At 39.2% G+C, this 16912-nt stretch overlaps 1 long non-coding RNA gene across 1 annotated transcript; it reads left to right on the forward strand.

Annotated features, from left to right (window-relative positions):
- Positions 1-7294: 7294 nt before the first annotated feature.
- Positions 7295-16546, forward strand: LOC125612870. Its single transcript, XR_007343344.1, has 2 exons — positions 7295-7881; positions 16183-16546. It is a non-coding gene; the product is annotated as an uncharacterized LOC125612870 (long non-coding RNA).
- The last annotated feature ends 366 nt before the right edge of the window (positions 16547-16912 follow it).

The raw sequence follows: 16912 nt of genomic DNA on the forward strand, positions 1-16912 counted from the left end.
TAAAGTAGTGGCTTGAACCTAAGCATTTAATTTTCCTCCCTCTCAAATCTCATAAAAATAGGAGTCATTATTATTATTATTATTTTTTAAGACCTAAACCCACAGGACTACAATAGGAGAGAAGACAACAGCAACAGCATTTTGGAATCTGAACAAATGATCCTTCAGTAGTGAGTCATTTAACTGTCATTTTGAGAAAACAAAATCCCATGTTGCCAAGTGCGAAGGCTGAGAACCAGCCATATTTACATAGCACAATCTTCAAAGAGTGGAATTCCTGAGCATGCTTTAGGTATTCCACAGTACAAATCTAGTACTGCAGTCCAAAGGAGAGGAAGCTAAGATAAAGAAGACCTAAGTGAAAGCTAAAGAAGCAATTAGAGCCCTGGCCCCTCCCTCCCCATGGCAGATGTCAGGATGTTTATTCTCATGAGGGGGATTAAGAAGTCATCCTCTAAAGCTCCTCCTAAGCTTGGTCCTCAGAATGCAGCAGCTAGACCTTTATCTTCCAGGTACAACATTAAAATACTCTTCCCTGGGGAACTCTGGCCATCCACAAAGATGGCATATATGTTCCTTGACTTTTAATGTGATTATAAGCCAGTTGAAAATAAAATAAATCAACAATGCCCTTTTATTGCACTTAACCTACTAAACATAATAGTTTAACCAAGTTTAACTTAGACATGCTCACAACATATATATTAGCCTAGATTGGGCAAAATCATCTAACACAAAGCCTATTTTATCATCAAATATTAAATATCTCATGTAGTTTATTACTTCTGTACTGAAAGTAAAAAACAAACTGGTTGTGTGACTATATTTTTACACCACTGTAAAGCTGAATGATCGTTAATTGGAACCATCACAATTTGAGCAAGGTTTATACTTGAAGATAACTGATGGCAAGTTATCCTCCTCAGCCTTTTCTGTAAAATCACTCTCTAGTGAACACAAGCTCAAGAGAATGGTATGTTCAATGTCATTATTATTAAGATCTTGATGCTACTGCTGTCTCAACAGGGGAACACAAAGTCTGGTGACTTTGGCTTGACTTTGATCTGTGCTTGCTTTGTCTTGATTGGGACTTGATGATGTCCCTATTCTCCCTTCCAAATCCTGTTGCCATGTCAGCTGAAGATACTCATTCCATCCCTCTCAATTATTCAAGAGGCAAAGGCAAAACAGCATGCTAAGAATAAGAAAGAAAAAAACAACAACAACAACAACACTGCAACTCCCTCCATTTGATCAATTTGCTTCTGGGGTCTGGAGCTCTACTCCATAGTTAGGTTGGATGCCCCTAGGTGCCAAGTTTCCCAGGCCTCACGTGTGATGTCACTCACTGACTTCCAAAGAGTTCCTGTCAGACATCAAGGAAGATGAAGCCAGATATGATTCAGGCTGTTCAGATGATCTAGAGTCTTCATCAAATGGGCACTATCCTGCCCTTGCTGCTAGGGAGAAGTTTGAATTTGTCTCTCAATTTTTCAAAACTAACAATATAATTTACACATAAAGTCCTAAACCAAAAATATATTTGTAAAAGGCTATAAAGGAAAGTCTCAGAAGTGACTTTTAAAGCACCCAAGCCTATTTCACATTCCAGATAATGGATACAAAATTATTTATATTATTATTATTATTATTATTATGTACATACTTACATGTTTTTAAAAGTCTTGTGTTTATGAGTCATTTCACAATTTAAAAAATTCACAGAATAAAGTTACACAATCCTGTTTTGTTTTTGAAAGTATAAGCAATTATAAATTGAAATGTTTTATTAAAACATGACAAAATATAATAAAGAAGAGGGGATCTCCAGGTGCAGAAGGTAGGGGTTACATTTCAGGGGAAATGCAGAACAGTATGGATAAAGGGGAAAAGTCTTGAAGTTACCTGGTTTGGAACCCATAGGGCCAATAATCAAAGGTACAATGGAAAAAAATCATCCTGTGCTGAAACAATTCTTAGTATGAGAACAGGCAAAAGTAATGCACATCTTGACTCATTTGAAAAATTAAAATGATAAAAGATTATAGAAGTATCCAGGCACAAAAAGACTAGAGCTCTACAAACAGAACAAAAACTAAACTGTCCTCAGATTCTTTGAAATACTAAATTCCAGCAGTCAATGGATAATATTTAAAACATTTTAAGGGGAAAGTTTGCATTCCAAGAATTTTAAACTCAACTAAGCTACCTGTGAAGTGATTTAAACAGAAATTATCAGATAGACCAGGGTCCTATAAAAATGTTTGAGCAAGTCCTCTCAGCAATTGAAAATTAATTTGATTTAAAATGGGAATTTCATGATGTAACTTTGTTTATCTTGAAGGCATTTCTTGAAGTAGTATTAAAATCTCCAAGCTTGACCCTATAGAAATCTTAAAACGATATCTCTTAAATTTTAGTGTGTGTGTAAGAATTCAGATTTCGGGTTCTTATTCCAAGATTTGACTTCAGAGATCTGGGGAGCCTCAAAAATTTTCATTTTTGTTTCATAATACAGAAATTCAGAATATATAAGAAGATCAACCACAGTGGAAATAAAGCAAGAATAAACCACTAAATTTCACACTTGTTACAAAACAACTGATATTCAGGAAAGGAAGAGAAATTGAAAGAATATTTAAAACCTGTAGTCAGAGGAGCACTATGTATCTATAATATTTTTTTGAATTTTTTTTTAGTTGTAGATGGACACAATGCCTTAATTTTATTTTTATGTGGTGCTGAGGATCAAACCCCATGCCTTCCACATGTGAGGTGAGCACTCTACCACTGAGCTACAACCCCAGCCCTCTAAGACACTTAAGAGATAGGATAGATGTGAAATAATATTGCTTAAATTATAAATATTCATAAGTTTAATTTATTTGGAAACAATTATATAGAAAAGCTGCAGGATTAGTATGAATTCATACACTCACTTCACCCCAATTCCCCATATTCCCCTGAGCTTGATCTTCCTTTTTCTCTCCCCCCCTTCCTGTCCACCCCCCACCCCCGCCCCCTCCCATGTCTCCACCTTTCATCTTTAGTCTTTCATTACACTTTAGTCTATCCCAAATCATCCAACTTCAGACAGGATGTACCATCATTTCCATGTACTTTGGTGGGTACCTTCCCCGCCAAATTCTCACACAACCCTTTCAGTCAGGGAGTCAACCCTACCATCCATTCAACCCACAGACCTCTTTCAAATTTTGCAACCTCTCCAACCTTTCTCTTTCTTTTGTGATTCAGAGTCCATTTCAAGATCACATTGCACCTAGTTGTCAAGTCACTTTAGCCTCCTCCCATCTGGAACATTCCTGGACTTTGATCATCTTGACAGTTTTAATGACTACAAGCCTTCCCTTATGAACACTTCCCTTGATGTACATCTGTCAGGGTTTCATCATTAACGGATTCAGATCATTCATTGCTGGCTAAAGGACCACAGAAATTCTGCCGTGGTTTTCTTGACACATCACATCAGAGGGAACATGCCGTCATCCCATTTCAACATAAGTGATAACAACTGGGGCTGCCAGAACAAAGTCCCACAGACTGGATGACTTAAATGACAGAGATTTAGGCTCTCACAATCCTGGAGGCTAGAAGTCTATGAATTTTGTGGGGAAAGAGGGTTCTCTCTTTAGCTTGTAGATGACCATCTTTTCTTTGTGTCTTCACATGGTCTTCCCTAAATGCATATTGTGTTCAAATTTCCTCTTATAAAGACAGCAGTTATATTGAAGTTGGCCTTATCCTAATGATCATATTTTAACATGTTTCTTTATATCATATGGATTTATGTCTTTAAAGATCCTCTGGCTGGAGATGTAGCTTAATAGTAGAGTACTTGCCTAGTATATGCAAGACCCTGGGTTCAATTCTAGCAGTGCATTAATTAAAAAAGAAGAAAAAGAAGAATATCTTAAGGCCCTCTTATATTAAGATTTCAAGTTATAAATTTGGAGGGGCACAATTCAGCCCACAACAACTTTTATCACCTGATCACGTTGTCTGTCAAGTGTCTCTAGTATAATGTCTCCCTAATTCCCTATGCAATGGATATTTTGTGGAGAAGCACACTGAAGCTATGTTGATACATAGGGTCTTATCAAATCTCAACCCACAAGCTTTAGCATCAGTTGGTGACGTCTACCCAAGTCAATATTATTATATCCATCATTCTTTCTATATAGTTAACATTTACTGCAAAGACAAGCTTTCCCACTTGTTTGTTAATATATCAATATGGACTCATGGCTTTCAATTTCATTCAATGGGTTTTAACTCATTCCCCCCCCCCCATTAAATTGATTTAGATTTGACCAAGGGATTCCCTTCAAACTAGTTCCTGGGTCCTTTTAAGATGTTTCCATTTAATTTTTAAGCATTTCCTTACTTACTTGGGCAATGTTACAAGTTTACAATATGTTGTCCTTGTTCTAGCCTTGGAATTAACCAGTTCTCCAAAAAGTACTGACTCCTTTTAGTGAAAAAGAATGTTTGGAAACCAGTATACCCTTTGTTACTGGGGTGGGGCAAAGTGACTAGCCCTGAGCTCTCTGATGAACAGAAATAGAAGATGCACACATACTCTATGTAACTCTTTCTGTCTTTATCTAATTCCATATAACTATTTCTATCTTTGCCTATATAAACTGGGAGTCACACTGATATTATCAGTTTCAATCCAACATCTTAGGGTTCATCTCCCTGCTCCCGTATTTATATCTTCCACAGTAAAACACACATGCATGCACACACACATAAATAAAAACCCTGAATCCCATTATTCTCATTATAGTTGTTTATTTGCTTATTCCATCCTCTCTACTATGCTGATTTTTGTTTGTTTGTTTGTTTTGTGGTGCTGGGGATTGAGCCCAGGGCATTGTGCATGCAAGGCAAGCACTCTACCAACTGAGCTATACCCAGCCCCCAACCTCTCTTCTATGCTGTTTTAATCTCTGTCCTTGGCCCTTGCTATCTCCTTGCTCAGTCATCTTATCTGAGTTCATATTTATGCTGGAAGTATCATTTTTTATACTTATCGAGAAAGACTAAGCTTTTCAAGGTAAATCACTGTAAAAACTTAGTTCGCATTCACTCCTACAGACAAGACTGTAGGCTACAAAATACCTCATGATCCCAGTTATAAAACACTGAAAAAAATTTTGTTCTATGATATATACTGATTAAAGAAATTGGAATTTGTTTTCTGAAGTAAAAGCCTGTCGTCATCCCCCCGGTTATTTTGCCCAGCCAGCCGGGCTGCGGCAAAAGCCATGCATTTGCTGACTTATCATTATATGGTTCTGTAGGTTCTTCTAATAGTCAGACAATTCCCGGCCTTGAGGTATTGCCTTCTCTAACAGCTTGCTCTATATGGTATGTATGTTTAGCAGATGTCAATCTAGACACAACAGCACAACTGGTTGCTCTGAGCACTAATCAGCTCCTTTCATAATAATATAATAATATTATTACTATTTCATGCATATCTGCCCACCAGATCTTTAAAACAGCTCTGTGAAAGAGGCACAGTGGTGTACTCATGTAATCCCAGTGGCTCAAGAGGCTGAGGCAGGAGAATAAGAATTCAAAGCCAACCTCAGCAAAAGCAAGATGCTAAGCAACTCAGTAAGACCCTGTCTCTAAATAAAATACGAAATAGAGCTGGAGATGTGGTTCAGTGGTTGAGTACCCTGAGTTCAAACACGGGAAAAAAAAAATCTCTGTGCGATGGTCAGGGCTATAGTACTGTGGTCTCTACTCCACTGAGGAAGAGAGCAAGGCTCTAAGAGATGGAGTTAGTGCCCAGCGCAGACTCACAGCAGAGAGTTGACTGATCCAATCAAAACTATATCCCCTCCAAATTTAGCCAACTTTTTATCTTTTTATGGAAAAGAAAGTATAAAAATAGAAACTGCAGTTATATAACCAAAATAAATAAATAAACTCCAATGTCTTTGCCAACTGGTGAAAACCTTTCAGTTTAAGAACCTTTTCTGCCTAGAAAAGTCAACTTTAAGTATCCTTTCCAGATGCGTGGATAGGGGAACCATTTGGTTCCCCTACTTTCTCTGCTGAAGGAAATGACAGTCACTATATTGCCAGATGAATCAGATGTTAATCTTTCCACATTGTCCTTTTCGCAAAGCACCTTGGCCCTATATACTCACCAAACCCTTACACAGCAAAAATGCTGCTTCACCTTTGCTCCGTATGGCTGAGTTTCAAAGTATCACTGACCTGCAATGACGGGTTACAAATCTACTGCTTTGCTTAAGCTGAACTGCTGCTAATCCTCCCAAACAGATGAAAAACTCTCCCATTCTGAAAATAAAACTGGAAAAGATATTCCACAACAGCAAGTGGATGAAGGCTATTTGGAAAAGAAGTGATTTTTTTCAATATCCATTCCACTTGCGCATATATATATATATATATATATACATATTTAGATGTTGATGGAACTTTATTTTATTCATTTATTTATATGCAGTGCTGAGAATTAAACCCAGTGCCTCACACATGCTAGGCAAATGCTCTTCCCCTGAGCCACAACCCTAGCCCCTCCACGTGCTTATTTTAAACTACCTACAGGTCCTATTTTATGTCCTCAAAAATTATTAACAGCTAACATTTATTGAGCGCCATTTAAGTACTCTTTACACATAAAAGATGTAAAAATGGGGCTCATCCTTTCCTACTAGTGGCCTAGGCATGAAGACAGTAAATATTCAATAGCAAATTAAGTTGTAGAACAGATCTCCCCAGAAGAACCACAAAACAGGATTTAGTTGAAAACTTGTTACCAAACTATGACTCCTTTAGTCAAGCCAAATGCAGTCACGTGTCATTTAACAACAGGACTGTGTTCTGAGAAACTGGCCATCAGTTTGTTTCATCATTGACCAAATAGCACGGTGTGTACTTACACAAACTCAGATGATATAGGTCAATCACTCCACATGGCTTCTTGATATAATCAAGAGCCATGGTAAATGTGGGTTGTATGAAGCTGCTGCCAGTGTAACAGCACATTTTAATAAGTAGGAGTATACTCTAAAATAAAAATGGCATAGTAAATACATAAACCTGTAATATAGTCATTTATTATCATTATCATGCATTATGGACTGCACGTGATCATACATGCTATGCTCTTTATAACAGGCAATGCCGTAGGCTTGTTTACACAACAAACTTGTGAGTAATGCCTTACCCTAGAATGTCATCAGCAACAGCAGTTTTTTGTTCCTTTATAACTTATGGGACCCCATGGTCTAAGCAGTCCATGGTGGAGGGAAACGTCATTACGGAGTGCATGCTTGCCTGCCAAAGAATTCAAACTGAGAAAATGTTTTTGAAGAAAACCTATTTGGAAAGAGGTGCTCTAAGGTTCCTTTTGCACAAAGGCCAAAGGGGTATGGTGGGCAGGTTTCCTGCTTCATCTCAGGTCAAGAAAGGTTTGCCCGGAGCTGTACAGAGCTTGTTACATGTCCCTTGCCAGGAAAATGCACAGCAGACTGTTGTATAACTTGCACCTCAAGAATCTACAGGGCAAGGGAGAAAGATAGACCAGCGGTGTCATTATCAGGGTGAAGGAGAGTTGTTGCTGCTGTCAGATCAGCCTGTGCTCCCTGTTTGTCAGGACAAAGAATCCATCCACGTCTGGACCATGAGTGAGGGGGCCTGCTTGAAGCCCCCTTAAACCTTGGAACAATGGGTTTAAACTGAAGGTAGAAGCAACCAGAAGAAAATGCATTGCCCTCAACATGGGAAGTGTGGTTGAATGCCATGGTGGGGGACATTCCACACCTTTACACATCTGCCAAGACAGATAGTGGGAAGCCATCTTCAACAGACCAGGTAAGTAAGGATTCACCACTACCATACCTCCTTCTTACCTTTCCTCTCACCTCACTGATGAGAAACCAGGTTTATCTGATTGGGAGAACAAGACTGGAGGGTTAATATGAAAGAGAAGAAGACAATCATGTCCCAAATCTGGCTTCTCATTAGAAGAACCAGGAAAACTAGGTGAAACTGGAAGCTTTTATTATTATATGGGATGTGACATCTTAAATGTCACAATGAGATTGTGCTTTGCAACTTAATGTAGTTTTAGAACCATTTAAAGATAATCAGAAATGTTAGGGAACCACCTGATTATTTATTCGTGGGCAGAGAAATATCTTCCAGTGAATAAATTTCAAATGGGCAATGAGAAACAAAATAAAGTTCCCTTTTTATTATAACCTTATGTCTTGTTTATATAACGTGTTGGTCATATGTTAATTATTATTGTATTTGATCCTCACAGCAACTCAATGAGGCAGACCTATGATTATTTCTATTTTTACAGATGAGGATATAAGGCAAATAGAGGTTAAGGATCTTATCTAAAGCCACACAGTCAATACAAGGTGAACTGGAATTTGACTACTCTTAATAGCCATCCTACACCTGCTTCATGGTAACCTCAAAGAATAAAAATCTGTAAATATTGGACAACAGTTTTAATATACTGTCTGTCTTTGTTCTATGTTCTAGAGAAATTCCCTACAATTCTGCACTTGTTTTCTTATAAGACTGCTCTTCTTTGCAGGATCATAATACTGTGAAATTAGATGGTTCTTTGTCAACTTTAGAGCAACCTAGCATCAAGTAAATAATGTATGTTCACAATATTTCTCTATGATAAAGAGCACAGATACCATTATTATTCCCTTATACAGATGGGAAATCTGTACCAGTCTTTGTTCTTTCAGGAAAACTGAAAGCAGAGAGAAAATTAATTCAGGGAATGTTAACAAAGGTGTTTGTTTTAGTCAGTTTTGTGTTGCTGTGACCAAAAGACCTGAGAATAACTACTTAGAGGAAGAAAAGCTTAATTTAGCTTATGGAAATTTCAGAGGTTTAGTCCATAGTTGGTGGATTCCATAGCTCTGGGCCCAAAGTGAGGCAGAACAACATGGTGGAGGGGTGGCAGAGGGGAGCAGATCAGAACATGGTAATCAGGAAACAGGAAACGGGTGGTGAGGAGAGCTCTCTGCTCACCATGACAAACTATAAGCCCTAGAAGTACATCTCCAGTAACCTATTCCTTCAGCCACACCCTACATGCCTACAGTTACCAACAAGCTAATCCACATCAATGGATCAATCCACTGATTGAGTTCTAGCTCTCATAATCCAATCATTTCACCTCTGAACATCCTTGCATTATCTCACACATGAGCTCATAGTTAAACCACACCATATCTAAACCATAACAATTTTGGCAAAGCTGGAAAGGCAAAATGAAGAAGGGGGTTGCTACCCAGAGGTCAGAAGCTGCTACAGTCCCAGGGCTGGAGCCACCGTGTATCTGGAGACACTGACCCATGGAAACCTCGAATGCTCTTTGGGCCCCCTGTTGTATGCATTTGCTGGTGCTGCCACTGATGTAGGCCAGAGCAGGAAGAACCACTGCAAGATCTTCCCTTGAAGCAAGGGAATATGGGGAATGGTACAAAGGAAAGCAGAAAAGGGTGGGAGTGAGGACCCCTGTCCAGCATGGACCCAAGCAGAGGATCAATAATTACTCAGGTTAGTGGTAATCAAGACCAGAAGACAGGTCAGACATTAGGAGTCTCCAACACATTCCTTCATTTCTGACACCAACTGCCAGTTCAAGGGTCCTCAAGACCACAAATAGTTTGTATAATTTGTTACAAGAACTCAAAAGAACTCACTGAAAGCTGATATATTCACAGTTATGGTTTATCATAGTTAAAGAGAACAGATTTGAATCAACCACGGGAAGAGGCACGTGGGGCAGAGTCCAGGAGAGTTCCAAGTGCAAAGCTATCCCAGGCATGAATGCTATTCGCTCCTCCCAGCAATGGTGTGTAACAATTTATCTGAATGTTACCAACCAACCAGGAAGGTCACTCAAGCCCTGAAGTACTGAGTTTTTAATTGGGGCTCAGTGACGTAGATATGGTTAGCAACATGCATGGTTTAACTTAGTTCCCAGTTCTTTCAAAGTTTAATCTGTTACCATTGTGACACAGAGCTCTCACTGTACAGGACGCTATTAGTACAGCCTATCTACTTGGACCAAGGTCCCCAGTAAATTATTAGTCAGGACATTCTTCCCAGGATCTGAAGGCCAAGGCCAGACCTGTTTTTGGACAAGGTTAATACTGTACTGAACACCAGGTCTTCTTCCTGATGGTCCTTTCATTAGTCCAGTTCTTTATTTGGTCCTCAAAGCCATGTTATAGTATAACCTGGTGTGTAGTTTCTACCACTGTGACAAAATGCCTGAGATAGAACTTTAAATCTTTTTTTGGCTCATGGCTTTGGAGGTTCCAATCCCTGATCAGCTTACTGTGTTGCATTTATGTCTGTGGTGAAGCAGAATGTCATGGTCAGGAGTATATGATAGGAAAAAAACTGCTCACCTTGTGGCCATTAGGAAGCAAAAAGAGAAGGAGAAAGGGTCTGGAGTTCCAGTATCCCCTTTGAGGGCACACCCCCAATGACCTAACTTCCTCTCCCTAGGCCCCACCTCCTAAAGAGTCCACTCTCTCTCCATAGCACCATCAGCTGGGCACCAGGCTTTCAACATATGCGCCTTTGGGGGACAATTTAATATTTAAACCACAGTACCTAGGATGAAAAAACGTATTTAAAATAATTTCATCATTTTTACAGAGTATACCAAAAGTAATTTCACTTATGAAATGCATTTTATGAAGCAGAAGGACTGCAAATTTGAGGCCAACCTCAGCAACTTGGCAAAGTCCTAATCAACTTAGTGAGACCATGTCTCAAGATAAAAAAATAGAAGGGGCTGGGTACATGGCGCAGTGGTTAAGCAACCCTGGGTTTATTTAATTCCTGGTACCAAAAAAAGAATTACAAAGTGAAAAAGTGAAATAAAATGTTTAAAAATGATTAGAGTTTATTTTATACACTCCTTAGTAATATTTAAAATACATAGACATATTCAGATTCTCCACATTTGACCATAACATGTTATTAATTTAAATGAATTATATAGCAAAAAATAAATTAGAAACAAATTAATTCAAGAGTAGTTTGTATAGTATATTATTTTAGGATCAAATGTATATTAAAATCTAGATTAAAATTTAAAATTATGTGCTATGGCAAAAACAAGCTGAGTGCTACAGATTTAATGTCTTGAGTATGTTCATAAAAAAATGATTTATTACAATTTCCATTTTTTATTTCTATGATGAATACAGAGAAATTATTTTAAACTTCTAAATACAGGTATTTCTGTTCAAACAACATATTTCTTTAAACAGCGGATGTCCACAGGCCTCTAGCTGAGAAATGTTACCCTAAACCAAACAGGACATGAAACACTGGTGACAACATGGGTACCAGCGCCGACTCCCAGGAGTACACCGCTCTCCTCTATTCCTATCATCTAGCCCAGTCCTCTTCTCACTGTGTCTCCCAGGGGGAGCAACACTGATCTGCAAGGGTCAAAGGCAAGGGCATTTACTTCCACTCTCATAGGGGTCATTCTGTTTTTGAGATTTGATCATTTGGAGGATTTGCTTCATCAAGTTTCAAAAGCAGAGGCAGTCATGCCTGTGGCCGTGGCACTGCTCCTGTAGGCATCAGCCCTGAGCAAGGTCTGGGTCTTGGGTTCTGTTTCTAAGCCTGTTCTCCAGCCTTCTCAGTATGAATGGCAGCTCCTGAAAATTCCTTTATTAGATGACTTCCATCTTAAATTATTGGAGTTGGATTCTGTTGCTTGCAATATGATTACTGACAGGTACGGTTTGGGGGGATTAAATGCACTCAGATTTGCTCTCAGGAAGGAGCTCATTCCCTTTTATTACCCCTTGCATTGGGCTTATCACATCAGACTGCCCAAGAGGCTGCACTGGACTTGGCTTAGGGCAAAGGAAGCCCAAGAAGCTTCTCCCTGTTGCAGGTACAGCCCAGAGGCCTGTCTCTAGCCTGGCCCGTATGAATTCTTCACATCATTTATTCCAGCTCATGACTTTCCAGAGGATTAATAATGACAGCCATCTTTATCTTCTCTTGTTCTTTCTCCTGTCTTAGGAAATGATTTAAGTGATTGAGAGCCTGGCTCTCGCAGCCTGCTCTTTCAGATTTAATACCACAAAACATTTCATCACCTTTGACCAGCCTAGAGGACCACGCATTATATGTGAAGATCCTTGTCCATTTTGTGGGGCCTTTACAGCCAGAAAGTGCTGGCTACACAAGTCTGGAATTAGTATTTATAGAGCATAATGCATAGATACTAGACATGGGACATATTGAGAGAAAAATGAATAAAGCCTCATATGGGTTTTTGTGGAGGAGGATTAACAAGGCAGAGGTTCAAAGTTGGGAATGCCAAAAAAACTGGGGAGAGATCCAATTATGAGCACAAAATCTACTAAATTGCTTCCCCCAGCCTATGTTCAAAGGAGACGCTGCCTCAGAATATGAAATCACTTAAAAAGATTTATTGTCTACATTTTCTTCATGGAAGCCAATATAATGTGTATGAATCTTCCAAGTTTTATTCCATTAAATAATAACAATGGTGGTAATGAAATAGCAGTTATCTCCTGATCACTTCCTCTCAAGTGCCAGCTAAGTGATTGCCACAAGAGCTCATACTCTCAACCCTAGTCATAGGCTGGTGTTGTCACTTACCTTCTGTTGCAGATGACACAGAATCATATACAAAACCAGTATTTCAGGACTAACACAATATGGTGGCCCTGACTCTCTTTTCCAGTATCCATATCTATTTAATTATTTTGTAAAAAGTACTTTCTGGTTGCAAAAGGGAAAATTTTCACTCTTCCTTTGTTTCCAGTCACCAGTAGGTGTTCTCCACCCCAAATGTAGGATAGAATGACGAGTCTCTGTTGTTGCTACTGCTGTTGGGGATTGGACCCAGGGCCTCACTCATGCTAAGCACGTGCTCTACTACTACCACTGAGATGCACCCCCAGACCCTGATGAGCTCTTTAAAATCACTAATAGCAAGTTGGGCACAATTCTGCATGTCTGTAATCCTCAGGAAACTGAGGCAGGAGGATCACAAGTTGAAGCCAGCCTCAGCAACTCGAGATCTTGAGGATGTAGCTCAGTGGTGGAGTGCTTGCCTAGTATTTTGTAAAGCCCTGGGTGTAATCTCTAGTCACACACACACACACACACACACACACACAAATTACCAACACCAAAGTCATACTTTCAGCCAGTTAAGTCAGAATACCACAGGTAGATATCACTATAGAATAAGTTAAGCTCACTGCTATCAAACTAAATGACAATCAGAGAAAGTTTCATTACAGTTTAATTACATTTATTTGAGAGGAGCACAGTCTTACACAGCCTTGCAATGGGGAATACATGTGTCAGAGTAAACTATGAGCTCATTCAAGGAGGTTGGTGAGGCAGAGGAAGTTTTTAAAAGAAGAGGATTTCAAGAGATATCTTGAAATAATAGTCCTTGGCTATGAAGATCAACAACATGGATAGTGTCGGTCCAAGATTAAACGAACAGTTGTTGGACAGATGTCCTTGTGGAGGTTATTTATTTGTTTATTTATTTATTTTGTAATGTTGTGATCATCTTTTTGCAAGGCTGTGGTTCTGGCAAAGCCTTTTGTGAGTAGTTCTTATTATCAGGCACACATGCATGAGATCACCTCCTTCACCATCTCCCATGTTTCTTTTTCTTTCTTTCTTTCTTTCTTTCTTTCTTTCTTTCTTTCTTTCTTTCTTTCTTTCTTTCTTTCTTTCTTTCTTTCTTTCTTTCTTATTATTTTCTTTTTTGGTTAGAATTGGACAAAAGTGACTCCATTTTAGCCAGGTGTGGTGGCACACACCTATAATCCCAGCAATGTAGGAGGCTGAGGCAGGGGGATCACCAAGTTCCAAGTCAGCCTCAGCAAGTTTGCACCACCCAGTCTCAAAATAAAAAATAAAAAAAGGGCTGGAGATGTAGCTCAGTGGTAAAGCACCCCTGGGTTCAATCCCTAGTAGCAAGAGGGGGAAAAAAAGTGACTCTGCTTTGATCTTGACAACTTTCACACCACATGGATGAAGATGGAAAAAGAACAAAAGACTAAACTTGTATTGAAAACGTGGTGGCAAGTTCATGGTTAGAAGAGTATCACTTAGAGGGAGAAGAGCATGGGACCATGCTTTTGGCCTCAGTGAGTGAGCGATTATAAGGAGAGGGTGACGAGTACCGAAACTAATGTCGGGTCATCTGTTTTCCTATTTCATAGCACGACATGCTAGGATGTATATCTTGAGCTCTGAATCTGGAGGGAGAAAACAATCAAGATTTAGGGGTAATTCTCAAAAATAACATATATTTAGTATATATGTATATAGATAAACATATATATACATATATATGTGTGTCATATATATGTACATATATATATATATATATATATATATATATGTATGTATATATATATATATATATATATATATATATATACATACATGTATAATATTACACAGCTAATATTTGTCAGGGGTAGAGGAGAACACTATGGAAATGGGTCCAGGCATCAGTATATTTTAAAGACTTCCCAAGCGATCCCAAAGTGCAGCCAGGCTTGGGAATAACATCCTACCTCTCTCCCCTCAATCCAGCATTCCTGCCCTGCGCATGTCCACTCTGCTGTTTGGTGGATGGCATATGGACCTGATGTGAGATAAGCAGACAAGCCAATGGCACTCAGGCCTGCAGAAGGGATGCTGTGCTCAAGCCGAATTGACATGGCGTCTACAGCCAGGCAGCTGTTTGGAGACAGAGAGTCTGAGACTACTCCATCTCCTTCTCCCCTCTTCATTCACTCGTGGTTGGTCACGCATTTGCGTCATCCATGTTATTCCCCATGACTGAGCTCCTAAGGCAGCACCTGGACTTGGCGCCAGCTGCAGCTTCAAAGTGCCTGGAGAAAATTCTGAAGACCTGGCTCTTTTTGTCTATGAATAGACCCGTCATTTCATTCCTCTCCTTCAGTGCCAGGCAATAGGAAGGGACCCTTTCACAAGGTCTCATTATATTCTTTGATTTCTAAGTCAGTCTGATTTTCAGGAACTTTGCCTTCCTTTCTTTGATTCAAATCTCAAGACAATGATCAAAACACACAATGTTCCTGTTAACTCAGAGTTTTATCTCTTACAAGAGTGATTTAAAAGGTAGAAAAGGAGTTGGTGGTATAGCTGGGTGGTGGAGCATTTGCCTAGCATGTGCAGGGCTCTGGGTTTGGTCCCCAGAACGGGGGGGGGGGGGAGGGGAGGGTGTTTTTTACATGCTATCAAGTAGGACTATTGGCATAAACAGTTTTGCCAAGTTTTTAATATCCCATCAGATATATATGTAGGAAAAACCACCCTATTTATGTTATCTGAGCCCAGAATTTGATCCATTTTATTTATAAATATAAAATATTGTTTACGTGATTTCCATACACACTAAATTTCTGTGAATGTGACTACAATGTGAAAGAGAGAAGATTCTACTTTTTATTTTCCCCTTGCTTTAGTATGAGTTGTTGGCCATTTCAGAAAATTCTGCAGGTGATTTGGGACATTTTACCTGCCAATATTGAGATGGGAATTTGGTGTAAAGGGGGAGATATACTGAATCTCAAAGAAAGCACCCATGAACCTAAGTAATGCAGAAAATGCCCAAGACGATAGAAATCTCACACCAAACAGGCTGCTGTTTCTCCCTCAGGAAATGGCCCATTGTCCCTTGAATGTGTATTTCTTGCTTTACCCCAAACTTCCCACTCTTGCGACAGCCCACATTCTCCCTTGAATGTGCCCTTGCTTTCCTAAATAAACTTCTATCTATGCCTCTAGCAAGTGATGAAATTCTTTTCCATCACATATGCCAAGAACCTTGCTGGTCCTCAGTCAAGTTCCCCTTCTCTCATAGAACTCTGCAGACCCTTTGTTGGAGACATCTCTTCTCCTGCGACAATATGAGATGCCTGTATTAGTCTTCATTGTAGTCACTTCCATGGTGATTTTACATATAAGGACAAGCATATGTCTGGTTCTTTATGTCCCCTCTTGTGCCTCTGTATAGTATATCATTGTTAATCACTTTCTTTTTATTTCTCCTTTATATTTGAGTTGGGATATTATATCAATTTTTCTTACAAAATTATGCTGGAGGTAATTAATATTGACTGAATCGCATTTGAGGATAATTAAGAAGATGTTACAGAACTTGTCGTGATATGGAAAATAAGCATATGAGATGTTCCACATCATAAGTCAGCAGGAACGTACAAATTAAAGCAACAGAGAGATATTGAGGTAGGTGGACTCTCCAGGAGACAGTGAGAAAGACACCATAGCAGGGGAAGACCCAGATCCAAGAGCATGACCATCCATGCTTGTCTCTTTTGCCAGATGAACAAAACCTCCAGTGCATGTTTATACCCAATCAATTAGAACAAAAACAAAATCAATAAATGTCACCAGATTCAAAGACCTACACAATGTGTCTGCAACTGATTTATGACTAGAATGCTTAACCTAGCAGAAACATTCTGAACCCCAAATATGAATGGGATTTGATTTTCACAAAAGCTGGCTTAGGAACCTGCACATTTCTTCCCCAGAAAAAAATATATATCAAGGAAGCCCAACCCTCACATGTCACTTGTCTTTTCTTCTCTGATAAGTGAGGGGCCTCCATACCCTTCTTTGGGGATGCATATACCTTTGTTACCATAATTTATAATATATATAATTTTTTACTTATACCTTGCTTTCAATGTGTCCTGAAATTGCTTTCAATGGTGTAAGGCCAGAACCTGCCCTGACCAAGCTAAGGTCCCAATTCCCCCTTGGAGGG

Source organism: Marmota marmota, unplaced genomic scaffold (genome assembly GCF_001458135.2).
Source record: "Marmota marmota marmota unplaced genomic scaffold, marMar, whole genome shotgun sequence".
NCBI classification, from domain to species: Eukaryota; Metazoa; Chordata; class Mammalia; order Rodentia; family Sciuridae; genus Marmota; species Marmota marmota.